Source organism: Haliotis rubra, unplaced genomic scaffold (assembly GCF_003918875.1).
Source record: "Haliotis rubra isolate DU_JTF1 unplaced genomic scaffold, ASM391887v1 Scf1484, whole genome shotgun sequence".
Lineage (NCBI taxonomy): Eukaryota > Metazoa > Mollusca > Gastropoda > Lepetellida > Haliotidae > Haliotis > Haliotis rubra.
The window spans coordinates 884-22,179 of NW_025765430.1; the positions used below are offsets into that span (position 1 = coordinate 884).

Consider the following 21,296-nt stretch of genomic DNA (forward strand, 5'->3'; position numbering starts at 1 on the left):
ATAAATTTGATGATAGAGCTGAATTTCATTAGTTTGCAAACTATAGTGATCATTGTAGGAACACTCACCAAATACAGGGAAGTTACTCAACGTTTAAGCATTACCGTTTGTGTCTAGAATTAAAATAAAATTTATTTTGTTTGTTTTGTTTTTCTTATTTGATTTTCAATGTTGCTGCTGGACAATAAGTCTGTATGTCCGTTTGTTTTTTGTTTTGTTTGTCGTTTAACGCTGCAGTCAGCAACAAATATTCTCTTTGAGAGAGGCATTGTAGAAGTTGTAAAGATGAAGGAAATCAAGGTTCTATTGATAGTGACTTGCTTCAGTCAGCGACATTAGTACCTACACCGAAACGTCGCACTCATTTTGCAATAAAGAAGTTGACTATCCATACAAGCTGGTTTTCCTTAATATTCCTATGTGGCGGCAGTCTGTAAATAATCGAGTCTGGTCCATACAATCCAGTGATAAACAGCATACAAAAATCGATCTACGTGCTTCGGATACGATGGCATGTGTCAACCAAGTCAGCGAGCCTGACCACCCGATCCCTGGGGTTAGTCGCCTATTACGACAAGCATGGGTTGCTGAAGACCAGTTCCAGCCCGGATTTTCACGGTCTAATGTCTGACTCCAGTTACACGTATATATTACGTAGGTACCTTAATTATAGTCATTGGGTTGTGGTCGAAGCAAAGTTGATGGGTCAACGTTTGTAAATCTGACCATTCTTTATAATTTCGCGGGAACTTTGACTTTTCATCGACTGCTTGACTTGAAAATGTAAGAATTCGTGTCCAGCAATGGCTTCTTAAAAGCAAGCATTAGCTGTAAATGTCTCCTGAACAAGCGTCGACCAATCAGAGGGCCTGCTTCGACCACACACCTCGCACCTCTGCGGACCTATCGTCATCCATTTTGTGACCAGATCGTTAAGTTGAGCATCAGAATCGTCTTTCAGTCGACTTGTAGAAATGACAATAAATGATTGGTAGCTGTCGTGAGTGCTGATCCATAGGCCAATCATCCATGAATATGTGTACATTCGATTGCATGTGGTGTTAGCGTAGCGATCGGCAAAGCAGGCGGGTGGGGTGCATCGAAGCGTCCGGCCTTGTCATGATTCATTGTACTATGAAGCGGTGTTCATCTCAAAAGATTTTTTTTTTCATCTTAAATCCTCTCAAAGACACGAGGTCCTGTGATTTAGGAACCTAATCGCCAGTGCACAAATTCAACCGTCTAACCCACTCAGCCAATGCCGCTTCCACAAAAATGACAACCGGTAGTCTAGACCACGGATTTTGTGTACGGCTCCAACACATGTTATATTTGGAACTACACTTTCTCAGTAAAGTACAGATTCTAGTACTTTCGTTGGATTGTGTCATACCCATAGGGCGTGGGTTCCCGGGTGGGACTTAAAAAAAGAGTTTTACTGAGAAAGTATATTACCAAGTATTAACATGTGAAACATTTGACCAGATTCTAAATGGCATTGTATATTCATATTTGAAATCACTTCGGAAAAATATTTCATTGACTGTGGGAACGAGTTTTCTAGCAGTAGAGACAGTGACTGAAGTAATGTCACCGTGCCCTGCGTTAAACCTATACAAAGTGTGTTAACTAGGGCGAATCAAAGTTGAAGCCGCTCTCAAATTTGCAGTATACTAAGAGGCCCAAATGAGGTAGTGGCAAATGGTAATTTCATCAAAGCATGATGAAATCTTCAGCACATACTTCCAAGTGTGTTGTCATCAGTAGGGGATGTACGAAACAATGTTTACGAATCCACCACACTTAAACACAGAAACACACTCGTTTATGTTGTCATAAACGATTGTTTAGATTTATAACAACCTTGATCAGGCCCCTTTGCTTGTCACTATAAGGATGTATATTACATCAGGTGATCAGTCTGTCCTCGATATCACAACCCAGACGCACCCGACAGAGAGCAGTGTAGGTAAAATGGTTCTTGCTCTGTTGAACATATTGGTGTGTTGTTACATACATATCTGTGTTCGTGATAAGATGAAACGCTCCAAGTGGAATACACATACAATATGCATAGATCTAGAAATGATAACAACATAGACAGCCGTAACACATTGTAATCCATTATGCGATATACAGGAGATACTAAGGCACCTAACCCGTGAAGATCTTGGTTAAAGCTGATATTCAGTAACCCATGCTTGTCGTAAATGGCGACTAACGGGATCGGATGGTCAGGCTCGCTGACTTGGTTGTCATCGGTTCCCAAATAGGTAGATCGATGCTCATGATGTTGATCACTGGATTGTCTGGTCCAGACTCGATTATTTACAGACCGCCGCCATATAGCTGGAATCCGCGCAATACCATTTTTATTAAATTAGTATATATGATTTGGTATGAAACGAGCGAAAGCGAGTTTAATACTAAATCTTTCACGAGTTAAATAAAAATAGTATTTCACGGAAGCGGTTTAGTGTTCTGTTTATTACTCTCCAACATAAATTGATAGAAACTACCTACAGTGTGTTGACTCTGAGCTTTCCGCGAGTCAACATTAGCACTGTGACGTCATAACTGTAAACCATTATGACGTCATATGTCTAGCGGTATTACACTAGTGTAACATTGCCGTAAAAATATTACACTGCAGCATCTTCAATAATCAGGCGTACATCAGATCGTATTTCCCGAGGGAGAGGTTTACAACGTAGCTACTTTAGAAATGTACAGTTTGATATTTCCCGTTTTTCACCTCCTGATGAATACATCGAGTGTCACAATAGTTATATCACAGAATGTCTACATGCTGCAACTATACTTGCAATTCCTACTTCAGAATTCCAAGCACAATTAAAGCCATACTGGAGGAAGTATGAACTTAAAGAACATCATGACCATATGCGTAATTGACGCAAAAATTGGATTTCTAACGGCAAAAGCCACAGCTCAGATGACACATATTTTATTGAATATAAACAAGCTAAACGTGCATTTTGAAGAGGCCACCGTTCAGCTAAGCAACGTTACAGAAATGAAACATTGGATGAAATTTACCAAGCAGCGGAGGTAGACATCTAAGAAAACTTTAGAGTAACAAAAAAGTTAAAACGTAAAAGAGAGCAAACACAGTCTCTAACTTATAACAGTGACTCCTGTAACAAGCAGGAAGGTGAATGTAATCTCTCTGCCAGGTGCTTCAGAGACTTGTCTGTACCTCAGGGTCCAGAATGCTTTGATACTGGATTTACAGAGCACGTTGATAAGTTTGTAGAAGATGTTGTATATAACTCTGTAAATGACGACAATCATTCAGTCATTCTCTCCCCGTTTACTAAAGATGAGGTACTTGATAGAGTAAAACGTCTTAAAAACAACAAATCTCAAGGCCCAGATAATATTTCAAACGAGCATGTAAAGTATGCTGGTCGGTCTGTTATTGACCATATTGTATCACTATTTAACGCCATTGTATCGTTTGAGTATGTACTAAATGCATTTAGTGTTGGTAATATTTCACCAATTCACAAAGGAAATGGTAAAAGCAAGCATGATCCATGTAATTATAGAAGTATCATTCTTACACCTGTTCTGTCAAAACGTTTTGAAAGATTACTGCTCTAAAGAATTGAAACATGAACAAAGCTGAATGAGATTTGCCCCACCCTCTCCAGTTTGGATTTAGAAAGTGTGCGGAGCTTACTCTAACTTAAAGAATGGCCTACTATGTCGAAAGAAATTCACCTGTTTATTGTGCCTTCCTTGATAATGAGAAAGCGTTTGACAGAGTTTGGTTGAATGGACTTTTCTATAAGCTTTACAATTTCGGGATTCGATGTAAACTGTGGCGACTTATATACACTATGTACACATCAATGAAATCATGTGTTAGCACTGATGGCACTATTTCTAATGTATTTGATGTAAAACAGTGGGTAGGTCAGGGTCGTGTCTTATCAGCTTGGTTCTTCACTCTATATATAAACGCCTTTCTTCACAGTATCGTTGACTCTGGGCATGGCATATGTTTACCATGGGGTAAAACACCAGGGGTGCTGTTAGCCGACGACTTGTCTTTGTTAAGTGCATGCCCAGGTGGACTTCAAAGTGTGCTTGATGTTGTACATAAGAATGCGCACACATGGCACTTGTGTTTTACTGCAGCAAAGAGTTTATTTCTTGTATTTGGAGACACAAAAAAGAAATGTCCATCCTATAATATACATTGATGAGACTGAAATACCCTTTAATACCTTTTAATACACATGTAAAATTTCCTGGCCTCCAAATCTGTTCATCCAGTAGAATTATAGAATTTACGCAGTTTGTATGTGAAAGGCTTAGGATACTCCTTAATGCCAATAAGAACCATGGCCTTCACCCACTTTGTTGCGGTAAACTATGTAACAGCGATACTGAATTTGTATTTAAGAAAGTGCTTGTGCATAGACTTTGTCAGCACAGACAGACTTCATCACTGGAGAAAGAGCGATATAGCAAGTCATCGCCAATCTTCCACATGCTCAATCTTGTAACAATGTATGACCTAGATATGCATGTGTACAACTATGTAAACCAATCTTCCTTCCTAACGAAGGCTGAGTGGTCTGTACTAGTGAAAGAAAGAATACCAGTGTATTCTGGAAAAATCTGAACATTTGGATTCACCGATATATAAAAGAAACATTCAACAAGAATTCTATATGACTATGACAATGAATAGAGAAGTAATTACACGTATCCCTAAACCAGGTAAAGATAGAAGATTTCTGAAGAATTGGCGACCTATATCCCCCCTAAACGCATTATATAAAGTTATAAGTACTTGTATCACAAACAGGGTTTAACAAACATTGAATGTTCTCATAAACGAAAATCAAACGGAATTCATTCCAGGAAGATGCATTACGGAAAATACTAGACTTCTCTATGATATTATGTTTGAAACTAAAAGGCAAAACATAAAAAGGTTTACTTATCTTAATTGACTTTGAAAAAGCTTTCGACACCGTGTCAAAAACATTCATTAAGATGGTCCAAGATAAGTTTGGTTTTGGAAGTAACATTCAAAAATGGGTTAACATATTCATTTCTAAAGCATCCTCGTGTATGATACAGAATGTTCACTTGTCAACGTTTTTCGACAACGAAAGGGGATGTAGACAGGGTGATCCCATCTCTCCATATTAATCTTATTGCAGAAATACTAGGAATAATTATCAGAGATAACAACAGAAGAAAAGTCAAAAGAATTGGAAAAGACGTGATTTTACGTTGATAGGGAAAATAACCGTCGTAAAAAGTTTAGCTTTATCCACGATTGTCCACATCTTCTCATCTCTCCCTAATCCCCCGAAAACATTTATTACTGATTTGAACAGATTATTCTTCAAATTTATATGGAATGATAAAATTGACAAAATAAAACGAATTAATTTAGTGCGAATGTAAGAAGACGGTGGTCTAAGAATGGTCGATGTAAAACCTTTATCGACTCTTTAAAACTTTCATGCTTGAAGAGATATATTTCAAACTGTAAGAACTTCTTCTCCTAGAAGCCAACATTACAAAAAACTATAAAGTTAAAAATCCATTTTGGAATTACTCTCTTGATGCCTACCATAGATATTTTTAAAAATATGTGTGTAACAATAACGATATTAATGATGTACTCATGCAACCAGTATGTATAACTCACCAGTGTAACCAGCCAAGCTTGATCATTCATAACTGAATTAAATGTGGAGTAGTCCATATCAAAGATATTTGTAAAGACCACGATTTTCTAACATTTGCGGAACTCAAAGGAAATTTTGGCATGGAGGGTACTGTACTTGTTTTAAATCGTGTTCTCCTTAGTATACCCAAACGGTGGAAAGAAGTTACACGAACAAAAAACTATTTGGATATACCGAAGTTATCCACGTGTTCTCCTTGGAAATATTTGATTAAACCTAGTAAAGGCTATAGGATATTCTGTGATAATTTCATATCTGATTATAACATTCCGAATGTGTGTCTGAAATGGAAAGGGGAACTAAATGCCACTCAAACAAGGGGAACTAAATGATTTGATAAATTGGAAAATCATATTTTCACAATGTAGACAATCCACTAGTTTTTGCAGAGCCATTTACACTAAACGAGAACTACTGAAAATGAAACTGATAGATAATGACCTATGTACATTATGTGGTTCAGTGGTAACTATTTACTCAACCACCTGATATTATCGTCAAAGCGCCACATTTTCGTTATGAATATTAATGGACACAAACCTAGTTTCACAATCTACAGAACATTATTAAAGGAGGTTCATGAGATTGAGAAATTTGTCATTTGAAAACAACAATATGAAACATTTTTACAGAAAATGAAATGCCCTAGATGCAGTCCTGTAATCAGAAATTAGAAATCACATTCTCTGTATTACTTATGTAGCATTTCGATTGTTTTATCTTGATATTCCCAATACGAAATACATTGTACTGTCTGCTTTTTATTATGCAATTTTTAACATTTTACTCCACCTATATATTTTGTTCAACTGTAACCAAGTAAAGTGAATAAAAAAGAATACTTAAAGCTGAGGAGTCATGTGTTGCTTCTGTAACGAGGTTGAGACTTAACCTTGAAAATAGCAGACTATAAGATGTCCTAAAAGTGTTCACAGACTGTGGTCTACATGTTATAATTTGCCAGAATGTTTCAACAATATTGCTGCTCTTCTACGTATCAGCACACTTAGCATTCAGTCTCTTGAGTGTGAATGTGGCATAGTTGCATATGATATTATAAAACATGTATTTCTACACTGTACTCTCATACAAAGTAGTAGAAATGCTTTGAGTCACTAGTGGACATGCTAGATGTTGTCAATTTTGTCAGTTTTTCGAATGATGAAGACCTATTTGTCTCATTTATGCTCCGTCTACCAAATGTATATGCCCAAGAGCTTGAACAAGAAATGTGGTTTAAATTAATAAAACTAATCGCAAAGTCTGTAAAACCCAGGCTATATCAACTAAAATACCTATTCTAATTTTGATTATCACACTCTGTAACCTGTGAATACATATATATAACCTATGTTACAACCTGCTGTATGTTCGACTTCGGAGGAAATAAAGATTATCTATCTCTATCTCATAGTCTAGTACGTTCGTTGGATTGTGTCCTAACCATAGGGCGTGGGTTCCTGAGTGGGACTCAAGCCAACAAAAGAGTTAGAATCTGCACTTTACTGAGAAAGTATAATCCCAAATGTAACATGAGATACATTTGACCACTTTCTAAATAGCATTGTATATTCATATTTGAAATCACTTCGTAAATAACTTTCATTGATAGTGGGAACGATTTTCTTGCAGGGTAGATGGGAGGTGGTGACGGAGGTGATGTCACCGTGCCCTGTGTTAAACCTATACAAAGTGTGTTAACTCGAGCGAATGTCAAAGTAGAAGCTCGAGTTTCCTGTGAACAAAGAGGCCCAAGTGAGGTGAGGGCAAATGGTAATAATTCAAAACATGATGAAATCTTCAGCACATACGTTCCAGTGAGTCGTAATCGTTAGGGGGCGGTGGAAACAAATCTACCAATCTGTGTACACTTAAACACACTTAAACACAGAAACACACTCGTTTATGTTGTCATAAACGATTGTATAGATTTATAACAACCTTGATCAGGCCCCTTTGCTTGTCACAGTAAGGTTGTATATTAATTACGTCAGGTGATCATTCTGTCCTCGATATCACAACCCAGCCGAACCCGACAGAGAGCAGTGAAGGTAAGATGGTTCTTGTTTTTGTGAAATGTTGGTGTATTGTTACATATCTGTAACACACTGTAATCCATTATTTGATATATAGAAGATACTAAACAACCTTCCATTTAATACCATTTTTATTAAACGAGTTAATGATTTGGTATCAAAAGAGCGAAATCGAGTTTGATACTAAATCTTTCACGAGTTTCATAACAATTGTATTTCACGGAAGCTAGTTTAGTATTCTGTTTTTTACTCTCCAACAAAACATGATAGAAACTACTTACAGTGTGATGACTCTCAGCTTTCCGCGAGTCAAGCTAGGTCTAATACCATTGTGACAGAGGTATTAGCATTGTGACGTCATAACCGTAAACTATTATGTCGTCATACGTCTAGCGGTATTACTTTAGTGTGATATTGCCGTAAAGTATTACACTGCAGAATCTTCCACGGGCGAGTAATAATCACTTTGATCTCATGGATTCTATAAGTTGTATCCTGTCCCTCGGGTAATACGGTCTGATGTACGCCTTTTTATAACAGTGTCATCCGAGGCGGTGGGCGAGGGATAACACTGCTACAGAAAGGCGTACATCAGACCGTATTACACCAGGGAGAAGTTTACAGCGTAGTTATCTTACCGCCATGTTAAATGTACACTAAAATCTTTATATTTTGAAGATCGATAAGCTCGCAACCAACTATGTTACATCAAACCTTTGAAGGGCAAAGTACATGTAAACAAAATGGCGTCTGTCTCTCGACTGGATTTTTAAAGTCAGTGAAACATATTCTGACAAGCGTAAAACTGCTATAAAAATGGTTAATTATATTTAAGTTGAATGGGCAAACGATGCAATGTTTAAAACTGTTTTCAAAAGGCAGTAAAAGTCGGTAGAACAAATATGTACATAGTGAACTCAAAAACAGCTAATCGAACGATTTTCGAACTCCATGCACTGCATGCGTCATATTATGAAGTCATACGATTGTTAGCGATACAGCTTCTCGGCTGATAGATTGGCGGTTACCGTGGCAACGGGTAATATTTTTTCCAGTTGTCACCATCCTGGGAGGGGTGACACGCAAACTTGTTCAAGCGTCATTGACCAATGAAATTAAAGTATTTTACACGAAGGTAAGACAAGTCTGTGAATTGATAGACGAAGGTGTTGGCTATGAAAACGGCTTTCGAAAGTCATGAAGTAAGAGATATATTTTATCAAAACGTCAAAAGTACATACTGCTTCTCGATATGTTTATTTTAGGCCTTTATATCGCCTGATAATTCTGAAGTTTACGTTCTTAGTGCAGGGGCTTATGTAGCAAAAATGCTTTCCGTGGGAAGTACATGTTAATTGCTGTAACCACTGATAATTGTAATCAGTATTGCGTATGGATTCAGAAAAAACATGGTTTCATTTTTTCTGATGATTATAAGTGTCATTCTTGGGTTACTGAACATCGGTACCCATAATCGAGCTATACCAATGTGAGAAAAACATGTTTATATAAAACAGTTACAACATAGGCATGTGGTATATCAAAATGTACCTTGCGATGTGTGTTTTACAACTACCATTATATATCATGAATCTCAATAATATATGTATGCATAATAATCAATATGATGATAATTGCTTCTGCCAAAACCGAAGGTTTGTTGCAGAGGGTATGCATTCAACCCTGTTTGTGTAAGTGTATTTATGTGTTAGTATCTTTACCCAAAAACCACTAGATGGATTGCAATGAACCTTTCTGGATCTATTGGGTATGTCCCTAGGACAAAACAATTAGATGGTGATGAAAGTACACTCTTCAAAAAAGAAACGCATAAGCAAAATATCAACGAAAATAAACGGTATGGCATTGAAATGATGTAGAGCAATACATTGGTATCTCATGTGCATTTTACAAGAGTGGTAGTTATCATAGCTTTTACTGCTGTCCACGAGGTGACGTTGACGTTACTACCTTGTATGACCACCCCTTACTGCTAGAACTGCACGACATCTTCTTGACACAGACTGAATCAGTTGCTGGATGTTTCGTGTGGAATCCTTCTCCATTCCACCTGCAGCATGTTGAACAATAGTTACTGCTAAAGCCTCAATGGCGGATGACGACGTTGACGACGGAGACATTAATGTGTTATTGTCCAGGTAGTCCACTGTAGCACGTGCTGTGTGAGGTCTGGCGTTGTCCTGCTGGTACAGTTCCCTTTGGCGGTCGACAAGAACCTGGTCGATATAAGATTGCCTTGGACGAGCACCAATTCCGACCTGCCCGGTGTATGAGATGGCTCCCCACATCATCACACCATCTCCACGAAATCTGTCCACTTACCTGATGCAGTTGGATGCAAAATGTTCATTGCGTGGTCTGTTGACACGTTGTCTTTCGTCACGTTGCTTGAGGGGATACCGCGATTCATCACTGAACCGAATGTGCCTCCAGTTTCCAAGGTTCCATGGCTGCACCGCGGACGTTGATGTAATCGTGTCAGACAGGGGGCAACTTTTGGGCGTCTGGCACGCATACCTAGCTCTCGGAGACGGTTCCTGATTTTCTGGTGAGACATTCTCCGGGTTCCAAACCGTTCTTGTGCTGTGTCCCGGGCGGAACGATGTTAGTCACGTAGATGGTTTACCCGGATGTAGTGATCTTGGGCTAGTGTGATGACGCACAGTCTTCCTGGTCTTGGATGGTCATTAGTCGAAATGGATTGCACAAAAGGATAGCAAACAGAAAAAATGGAACCATGTTTTTCCTGAATCCATACACAATATTGATTATAATTAGTATTGGTACCAAAAATTAACTTGAAATTTCCACGGAATTACACAAGCCTCTGCACTATCTCACAAAAGTCGAGAAAGGTCTCTGCACTGTGGGCACTTTCTGACAAGGGATTCGACCAAATTAAACATGCAGTTGTTATGAATATATGCTAAGGATGAAAAAAAGAAAAATATTTTTTCGAAAACTCAAACTTTAAACTCGCTCGCCCATGGGCCGGCCCTCGTTCATCTCCGATGATATCTTGGTTTTTTTAATCCAAAGTTTAAAAAAGTGGTATTAAATCTTGTCGTATGGTTGAGTAAAGTGGGTACTAAAAGAGTATACCGTGGCAGCTGGTAATATTTCTTCTAGTTGTCACCCTCCTGACACGGAAACTTGTTAAAATGTCATTGACAAATGAAATTAAACTATTTTACACGAAGGTAAGACAAGTCTGTGAATTGATAGACGAAGGTGTGGACTATGAAAATGACTTGCGAAAGTCATGGAGTAAGAGATATGTTTTATCAAAACGTCGAAAGTGCATACTGCTTCTCATGTCAGGTGGGTACTGAGGAATAATTTAGTGTAAAAAAGGGAACTGAAGGAGAGTTTCATGTGAGGTGGGTACTGAGGACAGGTTTAGTGTAAACTGGGTACTGAAGGAGAGCTTCATGTGAAGTGTGTACTGAGGAATAGTTTAGTGTAAACTGGGTACTGAAGGAGAGTTTCATTGGTGTATAGAGGAGAAGTTTAGTGTAAAATGGGTACTGTAGGAGAGTTTCTGTCCAAATTGGAGGCCACTTAAGAATATGACCACATCATAAGCATGTGTGTTGGAACCACTATGGTTTACTGATCAAGCGTTGACGATTTGTAGCCTATTCTGACCCACATATTACAAACACATGAAATAGCAAATCAGTGTTATTCACATAAAAAACAAAACAAAAACCCTCAAAAAATCCACACACTGGAGTGAGTGAGTGAGTTAATATTTAACGTCACATCGGCAATATTTCAGCCATATCGTGAAGAGAACAAATCGGACATTTATAAATAATATGTATGTATTATAAAACCTGTCGTCAAAGGACAGTAAAACAACTAGACCATCACACTTCAAATTTAAAACTAGCATTTAAAACTAATAGCATTATTTGGACAATACGTAATATGTAAACAGGCTATAGATCGCCAACAACTGAATGTGAGTGAGTGAGTGAGTTAAAATTTATCATCACATCGGCAATATTACAGCCATATCGTGACGAGAACAATTAATTGGTATACATAGTAAGTAATAGTAAATTATACAAAGCTGTCTGCGAAGGACAGTCAAATAACTGGACTATCACAGAGACGAATTAATTAAAACTAGTGAATACATCTAAAGCAGTTTAACTATAGATGACAATACAATATAAAAACGTGCTATAGATTGCCACTAACTGTTAGATCACCATACCAGGGACCATGGGGACTTACAGTACCTTTGCTTCCTGCATGGACCCTAGCTGATGCCACTAACTGTTAGATCACCATACCATCCCTTACAGTACCAGCTATTAGCTAATTTTGGATATTCAAGCCACAAATTAAAATTAAAAGAACATATATTCTACGATTAAAAATAACAGTAGATTTAAATTTACATTGAATGCTTTGGGACTTACGTACCCTCTGGGTCCTTATGAGGCTTATATTTTCCAAAAAGGTGAAGACAATGAGTTTTGTACTTAGCAAATTTAAAGCCGTTTTCAAAACACCATTTATTTATTTTGTTTAAACACAACAGCAGTTGCCGTTCAATAGTAGGCATATTCTTACCGCGACAAGAAAAATTAAAATCCTTCACAAAAAGTGATACATCGACTGAATCGTTTAAAACCTCCGATAAACTGCTGATCTTAATGCTAAATAAAGTGGCAGACAAAAAAATGCTTTGTGGGACACCCGGATCCTGATTGTAATGGTCAGACAGGGTTGAACCCACTCGGACTTGTGATAACTGTGATATAAAAAGAGGTAAACGACCCCTCAAACCAAAATCATGTAAATCCTTTAAAATGCCATGCTTCCAGGTGGTATCGTACGCTTTCTCGAGATCAAAGAATATCTATACTGCATGTTGTTTATTTATTATAGCATTTTTAACAAAGGATTCTAAACGTACCAAATGATCAATGGTTCTACGATTTTCCTGAAACCACATTGAATATTTGTAATAAGGTTATTGGTTTCAAGATACCAAGTTAATCTTCTGTTTACCATTCGTTCCATGGTTTTACAGACACAACCCGTTAGAGAGATTGGTCTGTAATTAGATTGATCAGTATGATCCCGGCCAGGTTTTGGAATGGGGACAACAAAGGCATTACACCACGAATTCGGGAAATTCCCTGAAGTTCATATTGTGTCAAAAATATTCAAAAGTGTTTCCAAACATGATGCAGGTAAATGTTTCAAGAGCTGATAGTGTATATTATCAGCCCCTGTTGCTGTATCATCAGCTTGATCAAGGGCAGTACGTAGCTCATGTAGTGAAAATAATTCGTTGTAGTCTTCTCCATTATTTGAGTTAAAATTAATTCTTTTCTTCTCCTGTTGTTTCTGGTATTTCTGAAACTCAGTGACATAATTGGATGAAGACGAATGTTTGGCGAGAGTTTCACCAAGCTTATTGGCAATGTCAGCCTTATCAGTAAAAAATTATCACCATCCTTTAAATGATGAACGGTAGATTTGGAACCTTTGCCCTTAATTCTTTCTATCGTGTTCCACACCTTTGAAATTGGTGTGCGCGAATTTATTTTGGAAACATAGTTTTGCCAAGACTGACGCTTATAATGTTTAAATGCGCGTCGAGCCTTAGCATTTAACATTTTAACTTTGTCTAATTATGAACTGTAGGATGTCGTGGAAAGTATTTTTCGGCTTTTTGTCTGCACTTCCTGGCCTGTTTACATTCGTTATTAAACCATGGTTTACGAATATGTGGAATTGCAGAGGACTGTGGAATTGTTCTGTCAGCGATGTCATTTAGTATATCCGAAAAAGACTGTATAGGATCTTCACTGTCCATAAAACGATCATGATTTAAGCGTTCAACACACATAGTCTCATATAATGACCAATCAGCCCTGGCGAAGTTCCTTCTTGATAATGGAGGATCATCAACAGGATTGATTGTTTTGAGAATGGTGGGGAAATGATCACTCCCACATAAGTCATCATGGACCATCCATTCAAATTCATTAAATAAGGTGGATTCGGCGAGTGACAAATCCTGGGAAGAATATGTTCCCGAAGCTGGATGTAAATAGATCGATGACTCGTTGTAAAATATACATGAATTATTACCTGAAATAAATTCCTCGAGGATTTTTCCCTTTATTATTAGTATGAACACTACCCCAAAGCGGGTTGTGTCCGTCCAGATCACCCATGATAATACATGGTTTGGGAAGCTGATCATATAGATTTTGAAGATCTGATTGTCGAATATCGGAAGATGGAGGAATATACAAACTGCACAATATCAAAGCAATGTGTAGAGTCAGGCGAACAGCAACAGTTTGAAGATTCGTATTTAGAGTGACAGGGCTGTGTATAACGTTCTTGTGAACCAAAATAGAAGCCCAAGATATTTTTTATGGATTAAACTTCTTTTTAATGTATTTATTTAATTATCTATTAATTTATTTATTTAATTTATTTAATCCAAAAAAAATATCTTCGACATCAATGTACAACTTCTAAATGCCACTGAAAGACAAAATAGAAGCGCCTCCAGTTGCTCAATCTCCCGGAGGAGAGAAAGAATGATAATCGTTGTACTGTCTCAAAGTAAAGGTATCAGTAGTTTTTAAATATGTCTCTTGGAGACATAACGCTGCTGGCTGGAAGTCCTGTATCAGCAATTGCATTTCACTGAAATTATTTTCAGTCCTCTACAATTCCACTGCAGTATATGTCACAACTGTGTCATGGGGCCTCAATGGGCGATCTTTCACGTGAATGTGAGGAGGAACTATTCTTCCGCCTGTCCTGGGAGGACAGAGTAACCTCCATGTCAAGAGATTCAAATGAATTCTGTAAAGGAACCTCTGGAGATGAAGGGATGGTGATTGATTCTTTTCTATTCAGTTTTTGCCTTTGTGCTTTCCTTTTGTTGAGTGAATAGGAACTGGCTGCTTAATAAACATTTGTGAGTGTATCTCAGGCTGACTCTCTGTCTGAGATGCAGACGTTGACTGGGTGACTGGGGATTTTGGTGGAGCGGCTGAAGCAACAGGTTTTTCAGTCTTGATCCAAGTCGGTTTGACAAGATACAGATGATGTTGTCATAGATCGAGGCACTGCAGCAGAATAAGTTATCATCGATGGAGTTGTTGACTGTGTTGTAAATAGCGTCTTTGCCTCCAAGTAAGATATGTTATTATGGCATTTCAATTTCATGATGTTAGATTCTTGTTGCCATACAGGGCAAGATTTTGATGATGCGGCATTGGTGCCATCGCTATTACAGCATCTGAAGTCTTTCTTGCAGGCAGAGCTCTCGTGGTTGTCACCACATCGATAACAAACCACAGAGTTTCGACATGAGTTGGAACCATTGCCGAATCGTTGACATTTGTACAGTCCGTTTGAGTCAGAAACGGACCGATGAATTGCAAATTTTATCATTGTACAAAATTGCCACAGAAATAAAAATAGTACACATGTTTATCATTTACTAATACCCAACAGCTTTCTTATATTTGAACATTTTCCGGACTCCACCAATAAAGTTGTTTAAGAAACTATCATCATTGAAACGCAAAAGTTGTTATCTGTCGCGTCGGGGTGAAACCGCAGAAACGGAACAGCCAGTCATGGCGGGGGACATCTCAAAATCTATTCCGGGAGACCTATCGGTTCCTCGTCCGTCGTAGTGTCATAGTCACGACTTAAAGGGATGACAAGCGGTGCCACAGTTGCCTGTTGTAAGCCATCCCGAGACCAGTAACCTTGTTCAATGACGTTAGCTACCTTGTTGACACAGTTTTGCCAAGTTTCAGTCATGATTTTGTTAAGGGATTCCTTAACCAAAACCTCTACATCACATAATCTAAAACTTGTGTTTGATCTGGCAGCATCTCCTTTGACAATACCCCATATCATTTCAATGGGGTTAAGGTCACAGTGATAGGGAGGAAGTCGCAGAATATCGTGACCCTTACTTTTTATGTAACTTTCAACTTTGTAGAAAGGTTCACCTTTGTGGGTTTTGATGATCTCACATAGCTGAGGCTTTGTTGCCTTTGAAGACCGTGCGATCTGAAATTTGTCGAGCCATGATATCATATCACCTTTTCGACTGTTCGATGTCGGGGCTTTACTGTCGGGGTCCTGCACGCTGTGGTATGGGGCATTGTCCATTACGATAAAAGACTTCTCTGGTAGAGCTGGTACCAACTTGTTTTTAACCCAATCGAGGAAAACCGCACCATTCATCTCGGAATGGTAGTCTCTGTTATCTGTGGCATTTGCCCTGAATACCAAGTCGCAGCCTGGGTGAAAGCCTTTGCTGGAGCAACCAGCATGGAGAATGATTAGTCTCTCTCCTTTCCGTAGAGGCAGCTTTCTACATGACCCCTTATCACCCCCATCGGGTACCCACTGACTGCTGGCAGTGTGCGAGGCATTGACCCAGGTCTCGTCCAAGTACAAGGCTCGAACCCTTCCTCGCGCTTCTTCTTTATAACCCTGAGAAAATTATTTCTCAAGCGAACGATATCAGGGCGTTCACAGAGTACTGACCAATTCTCCCCCGAAATTTTCTTATAACGATACCCGAAAGAGTGTAAGAGTCGCCAGAGCGTGTACTTTGATACTCTGAGGTTGTGTTCTTGCCTCAAATGCTTTTAAAAAAATTTCAGCGACATGTATTTGTTTTCAGAATAGAGCTTGTTGATAGACTGCCTTAGACGGTTCTTTTGAAAGTTGTCCAAATGTTTTAATTTGTGTGATTTTGACACGACCCCTACCTGCTTCGCATCACCCTCACAATGTTTGTGTTCCAGAACATTTGTCAGTACCCTTGCTGATACTCCTTAAGCTTTTGCTGCCCGCTTACGGAATTTATTAATGGCATAAAATGGTTTGCCCCTTTCGGCTTCAGCACGGAAAAAATCGTACACTTTAATCATCAACTGTTTCACGTCAGCATTCAACTTAGTTTTTCATCAGGCATGTGTATCCCGTGCACGACGAGATAGTGGCTGTTCCGTTTCTGCGGTTTCACCCCGCCGAGACAGATAACAACTTTTGCGTTTTCAATGATGATAGTTTCTTAAACAACTTTATTGGTGGAGTCCGGAAAATGTTCAAATATAAGAAAGTTGGTGGGTATTAGTAAATGATAAACATGTGTACTATTTATATTTCTGTGGCAATTTTGTACAATGATAAAATTTGCAATTCATCGGTCCGTTTCTGACTCAAACGGACTTTAGCATCGGAGTGGATTGGGGACATACACCTCCACTCCGATATTGAAATAACCCGCTTTCATTGATGCTGGAACGGTTGAACAAGCAAATGTCCTGAGATACGTGTTTGTATTTACAGCGATACCATCTTTCTTTATTGTGAAGCGTTTGACTGCTGTTATCGCCTGTTCCTTCAACTCCGCAGTGATTTCCTGCAGTGAAGTCAGACAGGCAACGAGCCCTCTCACGAACAATGCCTCGACAAGAGTTCAGTGTCTTGTGCACCGACACAGCAACCTCAACATTTGCAAATGTTTTGATCGATAACAAATTTAGAGATTGCTGCCTCCGTGCACACTCCACAAGAAGTGAACCAATACGGAGTCGGGCGACGTTGTTAACCTCACCACAAATCCCAGATACAGCCTTTGAAATAGCGAATGGATTAAGCTTGATCGGTAAAAAATCAGTCTAAGAATCATTGTTTGGAATAATGTTTCCACTTGAAGGATCCTAAATCCTCAAAACGCCTTTTCTTCTCACTACGAGATGAACCAGAATGTAATAGTGCCATGATGAAAGGAAATGATTCAACACCCCTGCTGCCCACCCACCATAGAGTGTCAACAAGGACAGGGTCGATTCGCACCGGATCTCCAGGATGCTAACACCAGGGATACAGGGGTGTCATACTCCAGCAAATATGACACGAATAGCTATATTTGTCTAATAGATCAGTTGTCAAGCTGGTTCGGCCCATAACAATAATCTAAAGACACATAGAATTCAGAGGTCAACATCACCAGATTGGCCCATGAGCCACCGCCTTCTGGCATAGGACTCTAGGCTATGTAACATAAGAATAATTTGTATATTGAGGATCAAACTATCCAAAGCCCCAAAATAAGAATATGTGCAAATAATATATTTACCATGCACAGGCCTTGGCGTGACCAGCCGATTGATAGAACCGGGCCAGTTCTACCACCCGTCTAGGTGAAGTAAGGGGCGAAGTGGTATGTTGGGCAAAAGGAACACGGTTCCAGGCTCCCAGTGCCCTCAACCACCAGCCTCCCGTCCTCCCCGACACAGGGGCGCAACCCACGGCAAACGGGTTGGTGGACCAAATATACCCCCGGGTCCACAACGGGGGTTGATGAGGGCTTAGCGTTACCCAGCACCCACCACGAGGAGGTGGCTCTTCACGGGTGCCAACTGAAGGTAGATCACCATACTAGAGTCCATGGTGACTTACAGTACATTTGGTTCCTGCATGGACCATAGCTTGATTTACACCATCCCTTCAGTTGTCAGCAATTGAGACACATCTAGCCATAAATTAAAAATACACATATGCTACGATTAAAAAAGTGGAAAGTTTAAATTTACTATGAATGTTTTGGGACTTACGTACCCTCCCAGGAGGACAATAATTGTACAGTACTTTAACCTCCTTCGAGGATACAGCCACTAACAATCTGAGTTACTAATTCAAACTTCCAATCATAAAATATTTATCTATCTACAAATCATTTAACAAATCTAATTCTTTTAAAAATGCAATAATTAAATGAGAACTAATGTTAGAAAAAAAGATCCTTCATAGTTCGTGATTTAAAATAGTTATCCCTTGTCATGGAATATTCAACACAGCCAAGCAAGACATGATCAAGCAGCTTGTGAGCAAGCGTCATGTTGGCTCATTCTCTGAATCTTATGATGTTTGATTAACTTTGCTCGCTAGTTTATATTCCCACCATTGATTCTCTAGCGTTTTTAATGTCAATCGTCGACATCTTTTAATACTCCAAATGTTTTCACTTTTTACAGTATAAATTGTTTTTGTCACGATATGGCTGAGGTATTGCCGATGTGACGTTACATATTAACTCACTCACATGAATGTTTGATACTTTCTTTTGGTTTTGCATTCTGCTTGTGTAGCCCGATGTCAATGGGAGTCTATGCAACCTGTTTAAGAGGCGACTAATGGGTTCGGGTGATCATTCTCTCAGACTTGGTTCATGGATGTCTTCGTATCCGTATTGCGTAGATCGATGCTCAGGGTGTCAATTACTGGAGTGTCTGGTCCAGTCTCACTTATTTACCTACTGCCGCCATATAGCTTGAAAATTGCAGAGTGTGGCGTTAGTCAATAACAACACCACAAAAAAGTGAAGGAACGATTTTCTTGACTATCTTGAGCCATTCATGAGCCTAAATGTTCATCTCCTCTCTATCAGTGACTGTGTAAAGTATGCCATCTGACAACTCACGACTTAGTATGTAGATGGTTCTTAATGGTTTGAAAGACAGATCTTTATGTCAAACTCATGTTGGAAGACAAAATTGGTATCCATTATGATTTCACAAGGGTCAATTCCAACAAACAGGCACACATATATGTTCCATATATCATCTATACATGCATATATACCATTAAAGCAACTAGGGGTATTCCATTTTGCGAGCATACTACTAGCCAATGCCAATGCATATGGGAAAACGTAATGTATATCCATACAGATGAAACATTTCCAAAGGAATAAAATAAATTGTCACATTTTCCCTTAATTTCTCTTCATCATCCGTCTCCTCTTTGGCTTCATCATTTGAATTTTATCAATCTCGTAAATCCAATATCCCCTACTTTATTAATGGTATATATCGTATGGCGTTCTGTAGTAGCGGTGGTGATTATTTTGCAGGATTGTGCGATTCCCGTGAAGATTGTATATTTGTCATCCACGCGGAGACACCTACCATCATTGAGGACAACTCGGGCAGGGAATATTGACAACCTGTAGGTCATGGCCAGTTCAGACCCGGACAGGGAAGCCCTGGGTGGTTCAGGCGAGGAAGATCCTACGGTCCATGGCGGTTCAGATCTACACGAGGAGGATCCTGGAAACCACTCGGCCATTGCCAGGCTGACTGATCGTGGACGTTTCTCTGAAGATCATTCGGCCATTGCCACGCCAAAGGAGTCAGCCTTTCGTGTCCAATCCAGGGCGTGGTACGTGTGCAGTTTTCTTCACTCTACCTTAGCGTCACATAGGTCTTACAAGCACTGTGTACTCCATTAATCATTCATTGCATTGCTATATATATTTGACAGTTGTACTATAGACTTTACGACACATGCTTTAGAGAACCTTGGTGTGTATAACAAATGAGAGGCTATTCCATGTACTTTCGAAGAACACCCGTGAAAATCCGGGTTAGAATTGATCTTCAGAAAACATGCTTGTCGTATGAGGCTACTAACGGGATCGGGTGGTCAGACTCGCTGACTTGGTTGACACATGCCATTGTATTCCAATTACGTCGATCGATGCTCATGCTGTTAATCACTGGATTGTCTGGTCCAGGCTCGATTATTTACAGACCACCGTCATATAGATAGAATATTGCTGAGTGCGGCGTGAAACGTAACTCACTCCAGTTCGAAGAAACCTTCGTAAGAGCCTACAAATATTCCAGATTTCATGATATGGAACACAGACTTATTGCAAATCCCAATAATTAGTAAATGCAAAATGGAGCCCACTATGACTTAACACGTTGCTTGGTATCAAACAGTCAGTAATCGTACAATATTTAAAGGGCACATATATAAATCTTTGTTTAACTTGTCATATAAGGTTAACACATTCTGCAAACTGAATGGAACATAAAACAGTGGGTATTCATTGGTGGTGTCAGAGACATTTATACAGAGACATTTGGCCTGATCAATGAGCAGACTTTACATGGCATCTTGCTGCTCTTGGTTATTGATTTGCACCAGTGACTTACAGGAAGAGACTGACATTAACGTGGTCCAGTTTGAAGCATACACTCAAATACTAATAAAACAACTGCAGCTCTCTTTATATTGTATCAATGAAGCTGGTTGTTGAACATTAGCATGGATTTGTTGCCAGGTGGTTCTGCCTCCGCTATCATTGTTTCCAACTCGAAGTACGTGAATATTTCCACTGGACAGACAGTTCCAGGACGGTCGGAGATGGTGAGTTAACAGCAGACCAAGCCAAGCCTTGATTACACACTTGCAAACTTTCAATGAAAATTCTTGACAAATAAATGTTAAAACAATCAAAATACCCAGATGGGACTCAGGTAGAATATGTGCCTCGGCATGCTATTACTAGTCATAGAGGCAGACCCATGAGAAACTGTGAAACCGTCCATATTGAATGAATCAGAACTTCATCCTATGCATTCTGTAAGAGGCAGTTAAATGGTTGTGCTCATTTCGACTTGCT

The 21,296-nt window shown here is 39.1% G+C and overlaps 1 long non-coding RNA gene across 3 annotated transcripts; it reads left to right on the forward strand.

The window, feature by feature from the left end:
• Window positions 1–1,889: 1,889 nt before the first annotated feature.
• On the forward strand, window positions 1,890–21,036 carry LOC124269881. Of its 3 annotated transcripts, XR_006896632.1 has the most exons (4): window positions 1,897–1,969; window positions 7,371–7,498; window positions 19,737–20,044; window positions 20,955–21,036. It is a non-coding gene; the product is annotated as an uncharacterized LOC124269881 (long non-coding RNA). The 3 variants fall into 3 exon arrangements; XR_006896631.1 differs by lacking the exon at window positions 7,371–7,498 and having other exon boundaries at window positions 1,890–1,969; XR_006896630.1 differs by lacking the exons at window positions 1,897–1,969; window positions 7,371–7,498 and adding an exon at window positions 7,713–7,789.
• Window positions 21,037–21,296: the final 260 nt, after the last annotated feature.